The 16,742-nt window shown below is 37.7% G+C and overlaps 1 protein-coding gene across 2 annotated transcripts in view; it reads left to right on the forward strand.

Moving 5' to 3' along the window:
* TBL1XR1 (TBL1X/Y related 1) overlaps positions 1-16,742 on the forward strand; it is a 173,212-nt gene that overhangs the window by 79,101 nt on the left and 77,369 nt on the right. For both annotated transcript variants that reach the window (XM_052638498.1, XM_052638506.1), the window contains exon 2: positions 11,288-11,362. The gene's annotated coding sequence lies outside the window, so the exon portion shown is untranslated. The remainder of the gene's footprint in view (positions 1-11,287; positions 11,363-16,742) is intronic.

Below are 16,742 nucleotides of genomic sequence, written 5' to 3' on the forward strand. Positions count from 1 at the left end.
TAATAAAGAATATGGAACACAGTGGGAGGAAGGCTAACAAGACCAGAGACCCTTAGTCATTTGAGTACATGTTGGTCTATATCCATAGTTGTGTTTAGTTCTTTTTAACTAAAATATTTTAAGGTGATGATGGGTAGTTAAGTATGTGTAGTGCTAGGCACAATATATGCATTTGGTGGATATTAAAAAATTGAGTCTATTATCTAGACTGTAGTAGGATTTAAGTGATCAGGCATTCCATTTCAGTGGCCTTTTTCCGTTTTTTAGTATCCGGTGTCTTGAGAAAGTTTGAAGTTCCTTGATATTAACTTTGTAAGAATGCTTGTATGAAAAATAATTTCAATGAACAGACCCTGGGCAACAATTAAGAAGTTTCTCTTTTGCATTTGATGACTTCTGTGACCGCTTTCATAATATTATATATAATGCTAAATATTTACGTAAGCCTGTCATTTGTGACACCTGGTATCTATCCTAGGAATTAGAGCTTCATAATACATAGTAAATATAGGTAAGAACGGATATTTCAGACAGAGGAAAAAATTAGACTCATTGAAACATGAAGGTCATTTATAGTTTGTGGATATGAGGTTCTCTTTCTAACACTAAGCTGACAACATCAAGACAAGACACATCTTCGTACATGATTTTCCGAACACAGAACAAACGTAAGAGCAGCTTCCTGAGTATCTCACCGGCTCTCAGTTGAAATACAAACCAGTTCTGACCGTCCTACTTCTGCTGCATTGTGGGCGTCAGCACCTCCCTTCCCTGTGAAAAGTCCTGATTTTTCTTAGCCTACTTGCATTTTTTTTTTCAGTTTTCTTTAAAAAAAATTTTTTTTGTTGTGGTTTGCTTGCTTTTTAATTTATTTTATTTGCTGCACCATGGCATGCGAGATCTTAGTTTCCCAACTGAGAATTGAACATGTGCCCCCCTGAAGTGGGAGGGCAGATTTCTAACCCCTGGACCACCAAGGAATTCCCTTTTTCATTTTTTGTAGCATTTATCACCTTTTACATAACACTTGATTTTAAATTCTGCTGGAATTTGAACTTTGTGAGGGCAAGGATTTTTATTTACTAATGTACGTTAGTGAGTTTTGTTCCACTGTTGGTCAAAGGCTAACTTGTAACGTAAACAATACGTAGTAGAGAGATTAATAAAACTTGTCTTCCCCTTCTTTCTCCTGCCGTCCCCCCTTCATCTTTTCACAGTTCTGTTGTGTGTTGCAGGATACATCTCATCTTAACAACCAGTTGAAAGCAGGCAAACAAACAAAAATCCCAGAAAGCAAACTGCTATTTAACTTGGGTTCAGGGATGAACATGGACTTTAAATCACATTGCATCCTGGTCTCCTGAAGGAGCATCAGGCTTTCATCTTAATTTGCATTTTCTTGGGTGATTAATGTTTCACTGATGGAGAGAGTCCATTTATTGCATTCAGATCCTTTGCTGTTGATGGAGTTTTTAGTTGGTTTGATATTAGAGAAGTGGGAGAATATAAGAAAATTGATATTTGTTTTAAATATTATTCTGTTTGTGGATAGTTTTATGAACTTGTTTTTCAAAAGATAATTGCAGTTTACTCCCCCCCCCAGATTTATATGTGAATTATGATTTAAGATTGTTAGAAAATGTAAAAACATCCTTTGCAGTAACTGTGTAATTCACATTATAGAAGTGATTTTTGGTGTTCAGGTGTCACTAACCATGTCAGAAAACTAAAATACAGTATCATTTTCTCTTAATTAAAAATATGCAAAATAACTCTCATTTGTCCTTACCCACTACTTGGTGAACATGAGCTAGTATTGGCGAAACTTACGGTCAAGATGTTTTCTTGCTCCATTGGCTCTGGCCAAGAGAGTTCATTTCCAGGACCACTTTGCTATTTCTATGCCTTCATTGTTCCTTCTTGTTTGACTTTTTTTTTTTTAAATACTTCCCATTGCTGTTTTTGTAATCTCATGGTATGTCATAATAGTCATCAACAGGTTTTTTTTTTTTTTAAGTTAGAACCTAAGTTTTTAATCTTTCAATACTAGACTGTTCTTGCTCAGTATTCAAATGATCTTTTGATGAATTTGTGGGGGAGAAAGTGGTCTCCCCGTCCTATTCCTCTGCCATCTTAGGACCGCCCCTCTAGATTGTTCTTAACTTTAAATACTAACTATTCTTTTGAACTCTATAAGCAGTTACAAGTAGCTGATATTTATTAGTATTATTTCTTTGTGAAATCATAAACATCTTTAAGGGTTTAATAGGATTGATTGTTTTTAAATCATAGTGTTATTTATTTTTCCTTATAGTAACCCAAGCTCTGTGTTCATACTTGGTGTAAAGCTATCCATCTCTGCAGAGTGTAGCCTTGTAGAATAACCCCATTCTGCAGATGAGGACACTGAAGACTTGCTCACAGTTGTTTTGGGTATGATGTGAAAGACTTGTGTTTTTAAGAAGCAAGGGTAGATATCTTGTGTTCTTTCCTTTCTGCCTCCACTGCCTTTTAGGTCTGAAGATGTCAGAGAAATACTGGAGTTTTAGTACTCTTCCTTTCTGATTGAATTTCATTACTATGTATAGTTCCATGTAAGATAGGTTTGACTGCCTTGGAAAATTGCCTTCCTGTAGAATGGTTACATAATTTTAGTGGAGAATACTTGAATAATTTATTTTTGCTTGATCTGTTACTTTTTTATTACAAAGTGTTTTAAAAATTTTGTTTAACCTACAAGTGTTATGTTCTGTCCTCAGTTTGTAGAGGTTTGGCTGGTCTTGGGCATTACTTCAGGGCCCAAAAGTGTTGCCTGTAGCCTTTTTTTTTTGAGTAAAGTTTTAGTGTAAACAGAAACATAGTCATTCATTTCTGTATTGTCTGTGGCAGCTTTGCACTATAATAGCAGAGTTGAGTGGTTGTGATAGAGACTGTGTGGCCTGCAAAACCAAAAATACTTACTTTCTGGCTCTAGTGTCAGCCTCTGTACCATTGCATGACAGCAATTGAAAAGTCAGATGGAGCTGCTGTATTCATATAGTCTCCACTGGTGCTGAATTGTAATTTGGATGGTGGGTAGGGAGAGGAGTACTGTTTTGTATTGAACTAAGTATATTGAATTACAAAAGTTAGGTGCTCTCCTTTCGTTTCATGATCCTTCCATTGAGAGTGAGTGTGGAAGAGTATGTCTTTGTGTCCCTCTTCCTATGTCTGTGTGTCCAGAGTGGAATAGGCAGATAATAGTGTGTTTGCTGGTTTAAATGTTTTTAAGTTTGGTGAAGTTGAAAGCAGCTTGGCAAACCAACATCAGATGAGAATTAGGCATTTTTTGGAATTATGAATATGTAATTTATAATATTCAAGAGTCGGACACGACTTAGCAACTGACTAAACCACCACCAATTTATAATATACTCAGAATGAATTATATTGAAAAGACAGGACAACCTTGAATTCTTAAAGAGGTGTATTTGTGACTGCCATTCTAATAGAAACATGGTAGTTGAATGAGCAATTTGTTTTAGCTTACTGAAAACAAAACATTTGTTGGTCCTGTCTAGATTATACCAATTTAAAAAATTGGTATAAAAAGTCAAGCAATGAGTTCTTAAGCTTTTTCGTATGTGAGGAAATAAATACTCTTAAGACACAAGAGTGACTCTTCTGAATCTTTGTGACAGAAATGTAATATTTTAAATTTCTGAACCTAACATCTAATTAAATGTAAATATATTTTTTTCTTTTTGTGTCTAGAGTACTTCAGAATGACTATTTTCATTTTAGTAATTATCTGCTGGCATGTTCTTAATTTTTTAAAAAGTTAAGCATTTTCCTTTCTATTACAAACTGAAAGTTAAAGACTTAGTTTTGGAGTGTGATTGAGAGGCTCTGCTTCACTGTGTATCCATTATCACTGTGTGTGGTCACATTGGTCAAGATAAATGTCATGTTCATGTGAACTTTTATCCACGATTACTCTCTTTTGTGTGTGCATATATATAAAGCTCTTGTATCAGCTCACAGAAGACAAAGCTGGACTCCACAGCCTATAGCACACAGCACAGCAGAGTATGAATGGACAGTTGCTGTCCTGCACAGAAGTTCACAGCCAAGGGGACAAGCGGGTGCTGACATTCGGGCCACGCTCAGCCAAGCCATTTCCCTAGTATCGGGACTGTCTTCTTCTCAGAGGAAAGGCCTCCTTTTTACTTACATGTATTCTTTTAAATGATTTGAATTCTGTGCCAGGCACTCTTTAGCAGTTTGTAAATATTAAGGTACTCAACTCTCATTACAGTTTATATTACAGGTGATGTGGAAACTGAGGCACTGAGAGGTTAAGTACCTTGTCTTGGGCCGTCTGGCTGTAGTTTCAGAGCCGTGTGGTTCCATAGTTCAGGCTCGTAACCCTTGGTACTGTCATATGGCTTCTCTTTTTGTCTAATTTGTCGTGCTGGAGTCTAATTTGTGCAAAGATGCCACAGAGGTTATTGGTGGTCCTGATAGGATACTTGAAGGCTGAGTTGGAAGGAATTCCGCAGGACACACTTGAAACACCTTATCATATTCCATTGTAGTAATTTCCGTGTCGAGTGATCATCCGCATTTTGTTTAAAAGGTATGAATGTACCTCCTTAAAACAGTAACTCCTGTTTTGTGGTCTGTGTCTTTTTTCCCTCTGAGATGTCCTCATTATTATTGTCCTTGCTTTTCTAATTCATTTTTGGGGAGAAGAATTGAGTTTATCATTCATCTTTCGTTTATTTTGTTAATCTTAAAATCAAATTAATAAAACTTTTACTCAGTATGGTATGTTTCCCACTCTTGTTCTTAGAATGAGAGAAGGACTCATTTTGCAGTGCTGATATTATTGAAAGATGTGATCCCTCTGTGCCTGCCCCCTCCCCCTCCCTGCATAGAGGAATAATTTGGCTAGTAAAGTTCCCTATCCTGCCCTTTCCTGCCACCTAGTCCAGTGGTCCTCAGCGCCCATTGGAATCACCTGTAGGACCTTTTAAATTCAACAGATGTGCAGATTCTATCCTAGACCAATTAAATCCAAATGAAAGACCCTCTGTGTCACAAGTTAGAATCTGGAAAGGTATTTCTGTGGACAGAGTTAATCCAAGACCCAGCATTCCTGGCAAAGCTGTTTCATTTCTGCTGGGAATGAATCGTTCAGCAGAATGATTTTTGTGTTGTCTAGCTTAATTACCTATTCAGATTCTTTGGCATCTTGAATCAAATATTCACCCCATGGGAAGAGTAAGAAATCTAATAATATCTAGGAATTATGTCAGTTTTTTACTTCTAACTCATTCTGTGTCACATACCTACTTGTGTGGTCTTAGGCAAATAGGGAAAGCTTAATTTTTTTTTTTCAGTCTTACTGTTTCTTAGATCCTTATACTATTTTATTGTCTCTGTTTACCTTTTACTTGTTTCTTCCCCTTAAACTATTTTTTAAAAAATGATTTAGCTGCTATCAGCTCTTTTAAAGAAAACAATGTCAAATCTGTCATATTTTTAAGGCATCTTAAGTTACAGTTGCACCATTAATTTAGTGACCTTTTTCTTTTTAAGGAAAAGAAATTAGTTACAGTTACATAATGTTGATGTACTCAGTTTTTAAAAAAGTAATGGGCAGTAATACATTTTTGCATCACCCCTCTAGCATCGGAGCTTAAATTTGGTTCTGAGCCTTTTCTCATATTCAGATTCTCTACGTTGAAAGTTAGTGGACTGAAAGCTTTCGATGAGTGGATGTTAGTGCCTAAAAATAAACTTTACTTTTAATAACACTTGGAACTGCCCAAACCAAACTTTAATTTAAAAATCTCTGTGGCTTAATATGGATCTGTTGTTTTTATTGTCTTTAAATGGATTGCTTACTTCCTGACAGGCAAATTTTGGGGCCCTTGAGATTTTTTTGTTTTATGCCCAATAGTGGGTTTTTTAAAAATATAAATTTAATATAAAATTGAACCACATATGATAACTGCCAGTGAAACTAACCTAACTGAAGTAATAGTTGAATGGCTAGACACCAGTGCATGTTTATATTTTTCTTTGTGTTTGTGGTCCTGCATATTTCTTATTTTTAGAAAACTTGGGATCATAATAAAATTCATTTCCCTTAAATCCTTAAATAACAAAGCGAAGTGGAAATCAGAGGCAGTGATGGGTGCATTGCGTTTGGCCTAACTGCTCTGCCTTTGGGCCTGATCTCGGGGTCAGTTTTCTTAAGATAATCCTCTATCACATCTCCTTCCCCCTTTTCACTAACTTCCGCTTTTGGCTGCCCAGCTTATATCTGTGTGTCATTCCCTGAGAAATGAGAGTAGGATGAGGAGACTGAGGGACATAATGCTTTAGAGCTTTGATGAATGTATAGTGTGTTAGTTGAGATTGCCATGTTGAAGATAGCAGCTAACAAAGTCATTTTGTGTGAAGTGGATCAGTGTAATTGAGAAGATTAAGTTGAAACTCTTTGATTTACAAATATATTCCTTTCTTAAATTTCTGGTTGGAGGTAATCACCATTATTTATTGTGCTTTCAGTCTTGTGCTAAGCAGTTTAATTTGAACTTTATCTGTGACTTTTCTGTTGTCCAGAAGTTCATTTAACAAAAATCTTTCTAAGAAGATTGATTATGGTAGGATTGATATATTTTTCTCTTAATTCTTGAGATAATTTCCCTGCAGTCCTCCAAATTTAAAAAATTCATTTGTAACTTTTATTTCTTAAAGATACCAGCGACTCATTCTTGCCTTTGTTACTAGTTACTGGTTTCTAGAGTAGATTATGTCACTGCTATGAATTATAAGCAAAAAAAAATTTTTTTTAACTTTTTCTAGGGAGAAGGTTCATAATCCATTAGCTTTTAAAAGAGATTTTTAGATCAAAGAAATTTGCCTCTGGAGAGATTGCAGGGTAGTATGTTTGAAGATCAGTCAAAATATACTGTTATGCTGTTTTTTATAGAATTTTTCATCTTAAAAAACTGATTATGTATAGTGATGTCTGCTGAATTAGTAGTGTCTGTTTCTATACTGAAAGCTTATTCTAAGATTAATACTTCATTTATTTTAGGTAAAATGTTCTGAAATTCAGATTCTAAAAGCACAGCTTTTTGTTTATAGACAAAATTAAAGCCTGCCAACATTTATTTCATCACAAGAAGTGAAGCACATGGGTTTAGTTTATGTAGTACACTAAGTAGTTGATAGTTTTACAGATTTTATGATGTGGCTTATCATAGTTTTTTTTATTTTAATGGCAAAAGATCAACCTTTATTGGCTTTCTTGGAAGTGATACTAAAATTATTGGTATAGCCAGGCTCTCCTAAGTATTAAAAACAAAGCAAAACTCACTGTTGAATTCTTCCTTGCCATTGTGATTTGTGTTGTAATTCAGTTTGACTGTGTTTTATTTTCAAATATGTATGTACCTATTCCTGCATGTATAGATACTATGTAACTTTATCATCATGTGTATCCCACAAACTGAATGTTCAAGGCATTGTTCTTAGTTCTGTGGTGGGATAGCAACATGAGCAGAGCAGGCCCTGGCCTGGGGAAGCCTGATAGGGGAGGCATGAGGAGAGCATGAGGCAATTCAGAGTTGTGGTAAGGGAGACACGCATTTCTCTCAGGTAGTAAGTGAGTAATCCAGGGAGGAAGCTGATTTGGGCTGAAACTTGAAAGAAGAGATGGGCTAGGTTTGTGGGCAAAAACCACAGTAGAGGGATGTTTCTGACAAAGTACTGGGCAGTGCCGAGGCAGCCAGAGTACCAAGCAGCGAGGGTGGGCTGCTGCGGTGAGAGCAGAGGAGGTTGAGCACGTGAGATTATAAAGGCAGGTGTTCAGGATACATAATAATGGTTTTGGTTTTTTTGGCCAATTGAATTGCTTTAGTACAGGTGGTTTTAATATATATTTATCCTATTGGATTATCTTAAGTCACCTTTGTTGTTGTTCAGTTCGTCAGTCGTGTCCAACTCTTTTCAACCCATGGACTGCACCACACCAGGCTTCCCTATCCGTCACTGTCTCCTGGAGCTTGCTGAAACTCACGTCTGTTGAGTCGATGGTGCCATCCAACCATCTCATCCTCTGTCACCCCCTTCTCCTCCTGCCTTCAATCTTTCCCAGCATCGGGTTCTTTTCCAGTGAGTTGGCTCTTCACATCAGATGGCCAAAGTATTGGAGCTTCAAGCACCAGTCCTTCCAATGAATATTCAGTGTTGATTTCCCTCAGGATTGACTGGGTTTATCTCCAAGGGACTCCAAAGAATCTTGGTCAACACCACAGTTTGAAAGCATCAATGAAAAGATGCTTGCTGCTCAGAAGGAAAGCTATGACAAACCTAGACAATTTATTAAAAAGCAGAGACATCACTTTGCCGACAAAGGCCCATATAGCCAAGCTATGTAGTCATGTACAAATGTGAGAGTTGGACCATAAAGAAGACTGAACACTGGAGAATTGATGCTTTCAAAATGAATCAACCAGGAAAATATTAATGAAGAAACCAAAATATAGCCCTGTGTATAATTTTTTAAAGTTTCTGGGAATTCCCTGGTGGTCCAGTGGTTAGGAAGCTGTGGCTTCCACTGCAAGGGGCATAGGTTGGACCCCTGGTAGAAGAACTAAGATACCTGTTTTAATATACCATTTTCCATAGATTTATTTACCCTTCAACTCCTAGAATCAGATATTTAACCCCTTCTATATTAAATCACTCTTGTGGGCTTTTCCCATGAGGAGCTGTCACCTGATAAAAGCTAAATGAATGGACAAATGAAAAGAAGGGAAGAGAAAATATATTCAGAGGAAACTGAGATTAGAGACCTCTGTGAGAGTGATGAGAGGACTCACCACAAGAAAATTAAAGGGGAGAGACCAGGGAAGGGGGGAGTCAAGACTAGCAACAGGAATAACCTGATTTAGTATTTCCCAAAGGTACATGTTTGTAAGTTTGTGTGCGTTGGGTGTGTACACATCCTCGTAGTAAAAGCTCTCCATTGAAGTACAGTGCTCAGTTACTCCATATATGCTCATTTTAGATTTTAAAAATTAAATGTTTTTAATATTTGATACTGCAGTTCACTTGGCTGTGGTGTCAGAGAGTCATGTGTAACATATGGTCTATAATGGTGTTCAAAGGGTTGGGAGTTCTGCAGAGCAGCAGTGGCACGCCCATTCACTCATTCCATTTCTGAAAATTGCCATGTAATTTGGGCTTATTACTGTAAGTTTCGTCTGCCTACAAAGCGGGAGACCCGGGTTCAATCCCTGGGTCGGGAAGATTTCCTGGAGAAGGCAATGGCAACCCACTCCAGTACTCTTGCCTGGAAAATCCCATGGATGGAGGAGCCTGGTAGGCTACAGTCCATGGGGTCGCCAAGAGTTGGACACGACTGAGCAACTTCACTCACTAGAAGTTTACTTGTGTTTGATTATATAGGTTTGTGGATTATATTATTCAGTTTTAACCAAACCCCATAAAATAGACTAATAATGTGAAGGTTCCTGCAAAGAAACAGAATATCAGAAACATGAACAAGAATAGGAAACAAGAAAATGGTAGGGCAGGCACTTTAACAGTTAGAATAAGCTTTCCACCTTACCTGATGTAATCATTTTAGAAGGTGGATGAAAAAATTAGAGATTCTCAAGAAACACATTCGACATGTAGTACTGCTTTCACTGTTAGTACTGATGAAGCTTACTGTTAAGGATCTAGAATGTTGTATGAAGGTCAGTAGCATATATTAGTTATTTATAAATAACTAGAATAAATGTGGAGAAGGCAATGGCAACCCACTCCAGTACTCTTGCCTGGAAAATCCCATGGGCGGAGGAGCCTGGTAGGCTGCAGTCCATGGGGTCGTTAGGAGTCAGACACGACTAAGCGACTTCACTTTCACTTTTCATTTTCATGCACTGGAGAAGGAAATGGCAGCTCACTCCAGTGTTCTTGCCTGGAGGATCCAAGGGACAGCCTGGTGGGCTGGCGTCTGTGGGGTCGCACAGAGTCAAACTTGACTGAAGTGACTTAGCAGAATAAATGTATGCCAGTCTACATAGCTTAGAGCTCGAAAATTCATGAAAACTTGTATAGTAAAATAATTGATGTCCATAATAAATAACCCTGAGGTAGACAGAACCTAGCAATAATCTAGTTTTTGTTTGGATTCAGTCACGATGGCTATAGAACATTTTCCCAATAGGTGTTAGTAAAGATCTACTGAGTAGCTCAGTGTTTTGTGCCAGAAAGCCTTGGGGCTCACTTACCTGTCTTGAAGCACAGGAAGCCGGTGAAATCTCATATGTTGAAATAACATCTATAATTTCACTTGTAAATGTGTGGTGTGTTTAATATTATTTTAATTCCTAGATCTTCTTACAGCTCAGCTACTTGAAAGTTGTGTAATAGCACTGAAGTTATTTAGTGTGGCCTTGGTAATCAGCAGAGTGGGGGTTTCAGTCAATTGAAGTTAAAATCAGAGAGGAGCACATTTCAAGGGATAGCATTTTTTTCTGCACATATTTGGTGTATTTGCCAGGTTATCTTTTTAGTGTTACTGACTTCACACTTTTTGGTGTATGAAGAAAATCGCTTGCATGCCTTCACGTGGCATCAGGTTGTACTCTGAAAGGTGCGCTCTGCTTGGCCGTGGTGGGAGCTGCACTGGTTGGCGTCCCACCCGAAAGCCGCCACTCTGAAAGGGTGTGTGAATGGTCTTGAAAAGTAATGTGCTGTGCCCCAGCAATTGAGAAGACTGGGTAAACTCTGTAGAATAGAAAGTCTGAAGAGAGTTCCAGTTTAGTACATTTTGATTGAAATTGCTTCAAAACCAGTCATATTTTCTCTCAGTCATTAAACAGAATATGTAACATATAAGTTTATACTGTTTTTCATGGCTCATGATGGTAGATTATGAACCTGCCATACTGGGCCGAGTAGTGGTAATATTTGCGTGAGTTGAGTTGAATGGCGGTGAGTGCCTCCTTTACGCAAATTCATCTCTTGAGCCTCATTTTGTTCATTGTGTCAACTTTTTAGAAATGTTGTAATGATTCAGTGCCTCTGTGTACTACATGCTCAAAAGTTGCTGCTGTTTATGACAACAGTTGCTTAGGGAGAGACAGATACTCTCTGGTGGGGGCCTTAAAGACATAGAGATAGTATTTCCTTCCTGTAAAATTTGGAATGAGAAATCTTTTCAGCAGAATGTGTTTTAGGATGCACTGAATATTTTACTTTCATTTTTCCTCAGCATCAGCAATAGCAACTTGTGATTGGCGGTACCAGATACTGAGTTGTACATCCCCACATCAATGCACTGCCAATGGTAAGAATTTCTCCTTTTTCTTTTGTCAGAGATTGTCTTAATTGCTCTTTTTATTATTCTCTTATTTTTAAGAACCTGTTAAAAAATTTTAAGTTTTCCACAATTTGACAAAATTCATATGTTCCCAAACTGAAGAACTGTTTTTAAAATATGTAATTCAAGGTACTTAGAAAATAATGGTTGATTATTCATTTATGTTTTAAGGCAGAACACTCAATCTGAAGATTTCCATTGTCTTTGCTGTGGCTATCAGAATGGAGAGTACTAAACTCAGGCTACAGTGGCAGTAATAGCTCTTGTGTTTTTGTCCATCATCTTCCTGAAATAGTCATATCGCATTTCTCATAATATTTATAGTTAATGGGCAGTTAAATGGCTAAAATTCTACCTGTCTTTAGTAAGTGGACAATTATTAGGAGAACCATTCTTTATTTATTTAACAAGATTGTTTAGAATCTCTTCTCTGTGGAATGAAGATCTGTCCACTGTGTGATACAGCGAAGACTACTAGACTGTGGGACTTGGGATCTGCTCTCTGCTGCATGTGTCTTGTGTGACTTTTCGGCAGAAGCACTCTTAAAAAATTAGGCGATAGCGCTGGACTAAATTTCTAACGTTCATTCTAGCTAGGCTAAGTGGTCTCATCACTGTTGCCTAGAAATCAGAGTGATTTTTACCTTACAAAAAGTAATTCCTAACATAAGTGGTATGGCTCTGTATTTGGGGGATCAGGAAATAGATGAATTATGAATTTTTATTTATTTTCTTAAGAATTAATGTCTTACAACAGTGTTTTCTATAGTGCGTTATCAAAACTTTGAATTATTTTTAATCAAATTTTGATTTTAAATATTAAATTGGGGAGCTATAGAAACTGATTAAGTTTTATAGAACTTGGTGGGAAATTATAGATGCATCTGTCTGAAATAAAAAGTACTAAAAATTAACTAGAACCAGAATGAGCGCGAGCGATACGAAAGTTATCTGTGAAAATATTTCTAGGAAATGATTCATTTTCAAGGTGGACTTGTCAGTGTGTTAGATTTCCTCTGCCTAAACTATCTTCTATATTCTTACTGCTGATGAGAAAATACCTCTGCCTATCTCCAATCTCCCATTCTCCTTCCCCTCAGTAGGTAATGCGGAATGTTGGGGAAAAAAAGGATTTTTGTTCTGTCTCTCCCTAGCATGAAGGATGACGTGGTCCTTCATTCATATATGAAATATTTAAGGGTTTTTTATGGTATTTGGGTGATTCATAAACCATCATTAAATCTGCTGTTTCCTCTGGAGCACTGCAGTTTCTCACATAAGCAGCTCATCAAGCATTTTGAGTAACTAACTGTTTTGTTTGAAGTTCACTTTTGAAACCTGTGCGTTTTTCTTGGTTGTTGGAGTCTTAGCTACTTGTGGGGTGTCTCCCCCAAGAAATAAGGTGCACGGACCTGTTGGATGTCTGAGAGCCAATTGTGATGCTCCTGGTTCTCTCTTCTAAGTGCCTACCTTCAAGTGACTTTGTAATGTACCTCTCACATAGCCTGTGTGTTGTTTTGTTTGGGAAACAGCTTGTAGACTGTATTTTAAATTCAGTTATCTCAAGCACATTTGCCAATTTTTTGAAAAATCCTTGAAGTCATTTTTAAGTCATTTTTATGTATGGCTTATGCTTTACCTCTTTTTATCCTTCTAATATGTTTGTCTTGATTGCATCCTTATGCCTTTCTTTCCCTTGATTAAAAAAAAAATAAATCAGTAGTTAGATGTAAAAGATTAATCTAATTCAGGTTTTTCTGCATTATTTGGAAATGGGGGTGAGGTGACAGAAGCCGTACATAGTGAAGCATAAGCTGTAAGTAGGAGAAGGCAATGGCACCCCACTCCAGTACTCTTGCCTAGAAAATCCCACGGACAGAGGAGCCTGGAAGGCTGCAGTCCATAGGGTCGATGAGGGTTGGACACGACTGAGTGACTTCACATTCACTTTCATGCATTGGAGAAGGAAATGGCAACCCACTCCAGTGTTCTTGCCTGGAGAATCCCAGGGAGGGGGGAGCCTAGTGGGCTGCCGTCTCTGGGGTCGCACAGAGTCGGACATGACTGAAGCGACTTAGCAGCAGCAGCAGCAGTAGCAGCAGCAGCAACCAAATGTAATATATGATTTTGTTGTCAATCTGTAAAAGTTCAAATTAAAAGGATATATGGTGATATTAAGAAATTACTGTCATCACCTTCAGTTCAGTTCAGTTCAGTCGCTCAGTTGTGTTCGACTCTTTGTGACCCCATGAATCGCAGCACGTCAGGCCTCCCTGTCCATCACCAACTCCCAGAGTTCACTCAGACTCACGTCCATCGAGTCAGTGATGCCATCCAGCCATCTCATCCTCTGTCGTCCCCTTCTCCTGCCCCCAATCCCTCCCAGCATCAGAGTCTTTTCCAATGAGTCAACTCCTCGCATGAGGTGGCCAGAGTACTGGAGTTTCAGCTTCAGCATCATTCCTTCCAAAGAAATCCCAGGGCTGATCTCCTTCAGAATGGACTGGTTGGATCTCCTTGCAGTCCAAGGGACTCTCAAGAGTCATCAGCTTACACTGCCCCAAAACCAAATAAACCAACCCCCTAACCCTCACAACAGCCAAAAACTGTCACAGGAAAGAAAGTAACAAGTACAGCAAGAGTGCAAGGAGATCAAACCAGTCAATCCTAAAGGAAATCAGTGCTGAATATTCATTAGAAGGACTGATGCTGAAGCTGAAGCTCTTAATATTTTGGCCACCTGACGCGAAGAGCTGACTCATTAGAAAAGACCCTGATGCTGGGAGGGATTGGGGGCAGGAGCAAAAGGGGACGACAGGATGAGATGGCTGGATGGCATCACTGACTTGGGACATGAGTTGGAGCAAGTTCTGGGAGCTGGTGATGGACAGGGAATCCTGGCGTGCTGCAGTCCATGGAGTCGCAAAGTGTTGGACATGACTGAGCGACTGAACTGAGGGTGACAGAACATATTGTAGGGGGTACTAAGGAATTTAAGGAGAGGCATATAATATTGATTTGTCTCTGTTTGTGACCATTGATGGTCATTACCTAGATCATCTCTCGTTATTTATTATCAGTAATATTTCTATAGAAAGAAACTTCCCTCATTAGGTATTTGGTTACTCTGTGGCACAGTTTGCACAGAAACGGCATACCAAATTCTTGATTCTTCCCTTTATTTACCAGTTTTCTATATCTAGCTCTGTTCTTGTTTTGTACATAAGTTTATCTGCCTGTATTTAAAGTGCTAAGTTGTTTCCTAGAATGCTGGGAAAAGTAGACCAGAAAGAACTTTTAAAAGAGTGTCTCTCTGAGCTTGTGAATTTAAATAATTTGATTTTTTACTGCATTGTAGTTTTTATCCTTTAGGATACTCAGATTGTCTTAGCCTAGGGAGCCTCTTTAAGTTGACTTCTGAGCGTTTTTGATGGGACTCTGGTCTCTGATAGCTTCCCTGCTTTGTTACATGACAGGGTGTTCCTGAGCTCATCTTCTCCATGTCCTCCTTCAGTCCTTAACTCAGCTGTGTCTCCAGAAAGTCCAGTTCCTTTTAGTGAGAGGCAGTATGTAGAGCCACAGTTTTGTGCTGAGGGCATTTGTTGTATTCTGGATATCTATCTGGTCTGTCTGTGCTGCATCTGATAAAAATTTTCGATTTTAATTTTTCAAGCTTAAATTCTTTGATTTCAATGTTTCCATCCTTTCTCATGCTGAATAATGTCTTTTTCTAATGGTATTTACATAAACTTGTTTCTTTTGTATATTTATATTACATTTTAGTATAATGCTATATATGTATTTAACATGGATAAAACATTAAACTATAAAATAAAGTGTGTAAGATACAAATATGTAAATACAAAAAATATTGTACATAGTATAATTTTTATATTTATAAATATGTTTATATATTTAAACCATTACCACCAATATGATTACTGAAAACTGCAGTTTTATTTTTTTTTTCTTTTGCCCATGCCCCACTGGGGTTTACATTCAAAGTAAATCCACTTATATGATTTTTCTACTAACTTGGTCAGAATCAGGTCTGTTTGTTTCATTTTATTTTTAATTCTTAGGGTTTGAAAATACTGATTTAATCTTGCTTATAATTTTATGTAAAACAGTGATATTACTTCAAAATGAAGTATGTACTTAGTTTCTTCTCCTTATAGGTAACCAAGTTTAGCTTAGGTTGCTGTTTTTAAAAATATAAATAAACATGTGTGAGTCTGTGTATGTGAGAGTGTATGTGGGTCTGTAGACACACAAACACACACACACATATATGTACATGTTTTGTTTTGTATGTACAAGCAGAAGACGAGCTCAGTAACACCCTGTCATGTCACAAAACAGGGAAACTATCAGAGAGCAGAGTCCTATCAAAAACGCTCAGAAGTCAACTTAAATGTTTTGTATAGTTTTGTATAGAAGTCAGCAGAACGTTTTGGAGACCACCTTGTAGTAGTGTATAGAGTTAGTTCTCTGTTTTTATAATAGCTGAGTAGAAGTTCATTACCTAGATGTAGCTTAGCTGTCTCATGAATGAGTCTTTTAGGTATGAGCAGAAATGTTCATGTAATTTTGAGGCAGCTTGCCAAATTCTCTTCCTTAGGCTTTATGCCATTCCTTTTTTTTTCCAGTAATGTGTGAGGGTGCCTGTTTTCCCACTTGTAAACAGTATATAGTCAGAACCTTTTGGATATATACATATTTTATCTCATAGTTGAAAAATGGTGTCTCAATTTAGCTCTCATTTGCATCTCACATGCTTTAGAGCAGTTTGTATGTTTTTTCCTTTGAACTCTTCCAAAGATAAATTCTCATTTTCAATAAAAGACTATCCATTTTGTCGACCAGTCCCTTTGGGCCTTCTCTTTTCTCCTTTTTTCTAATTCTCCAGTCATCCCACAGCTTCTAAAACTTAATTTGATTTAACAAGATTTTCCTACTAAGAATAGAACCTCACTGACCAGTTGTCAGGTTTGATTTCTGTAGAATCAGACCCTTGATTATAACCATTTTATGTGAAAGCTGAACCCGGAAAGTTCTTGTGAGGAAATAAGGAAGATAAGGAGACCAGAATAGGATACAGGTTAATATTTTAGGCAATTGGGACCATTTCTTTTTGGGACCTTTGGAAGCCAGTGTAGAACATGCCCCTTAGTTCTTCCACTCGATAGTCAGGAAAGGGGCAATTTGTCCAGCAACTCCATTCCTTACTGGTGGAGTTATGCTTTGGAAAGGTCAAGACATCAGCTGCTTAGTACTCTCCCCTGACCTCACTGTGGCCAGATGACTTTCAGGTGTTTGCAGTAAGAAGGTGCCTACTTGCTCAGGA

The sequence above is a fragment of the Budorcas taxicolor genome, chromosome 1 (genome assembly GCF_023091745.1).
Source record: "Budorcas taxicolor isolate Tak-1 chromosome 1, Takin1.1, whole genome shotgun sequence".
NCBI lineage: Eukaryota > Metazoa > Chordata > Mammalia > Artiodactyla > Bovidae > Budorcas > Budorcas taxicolor.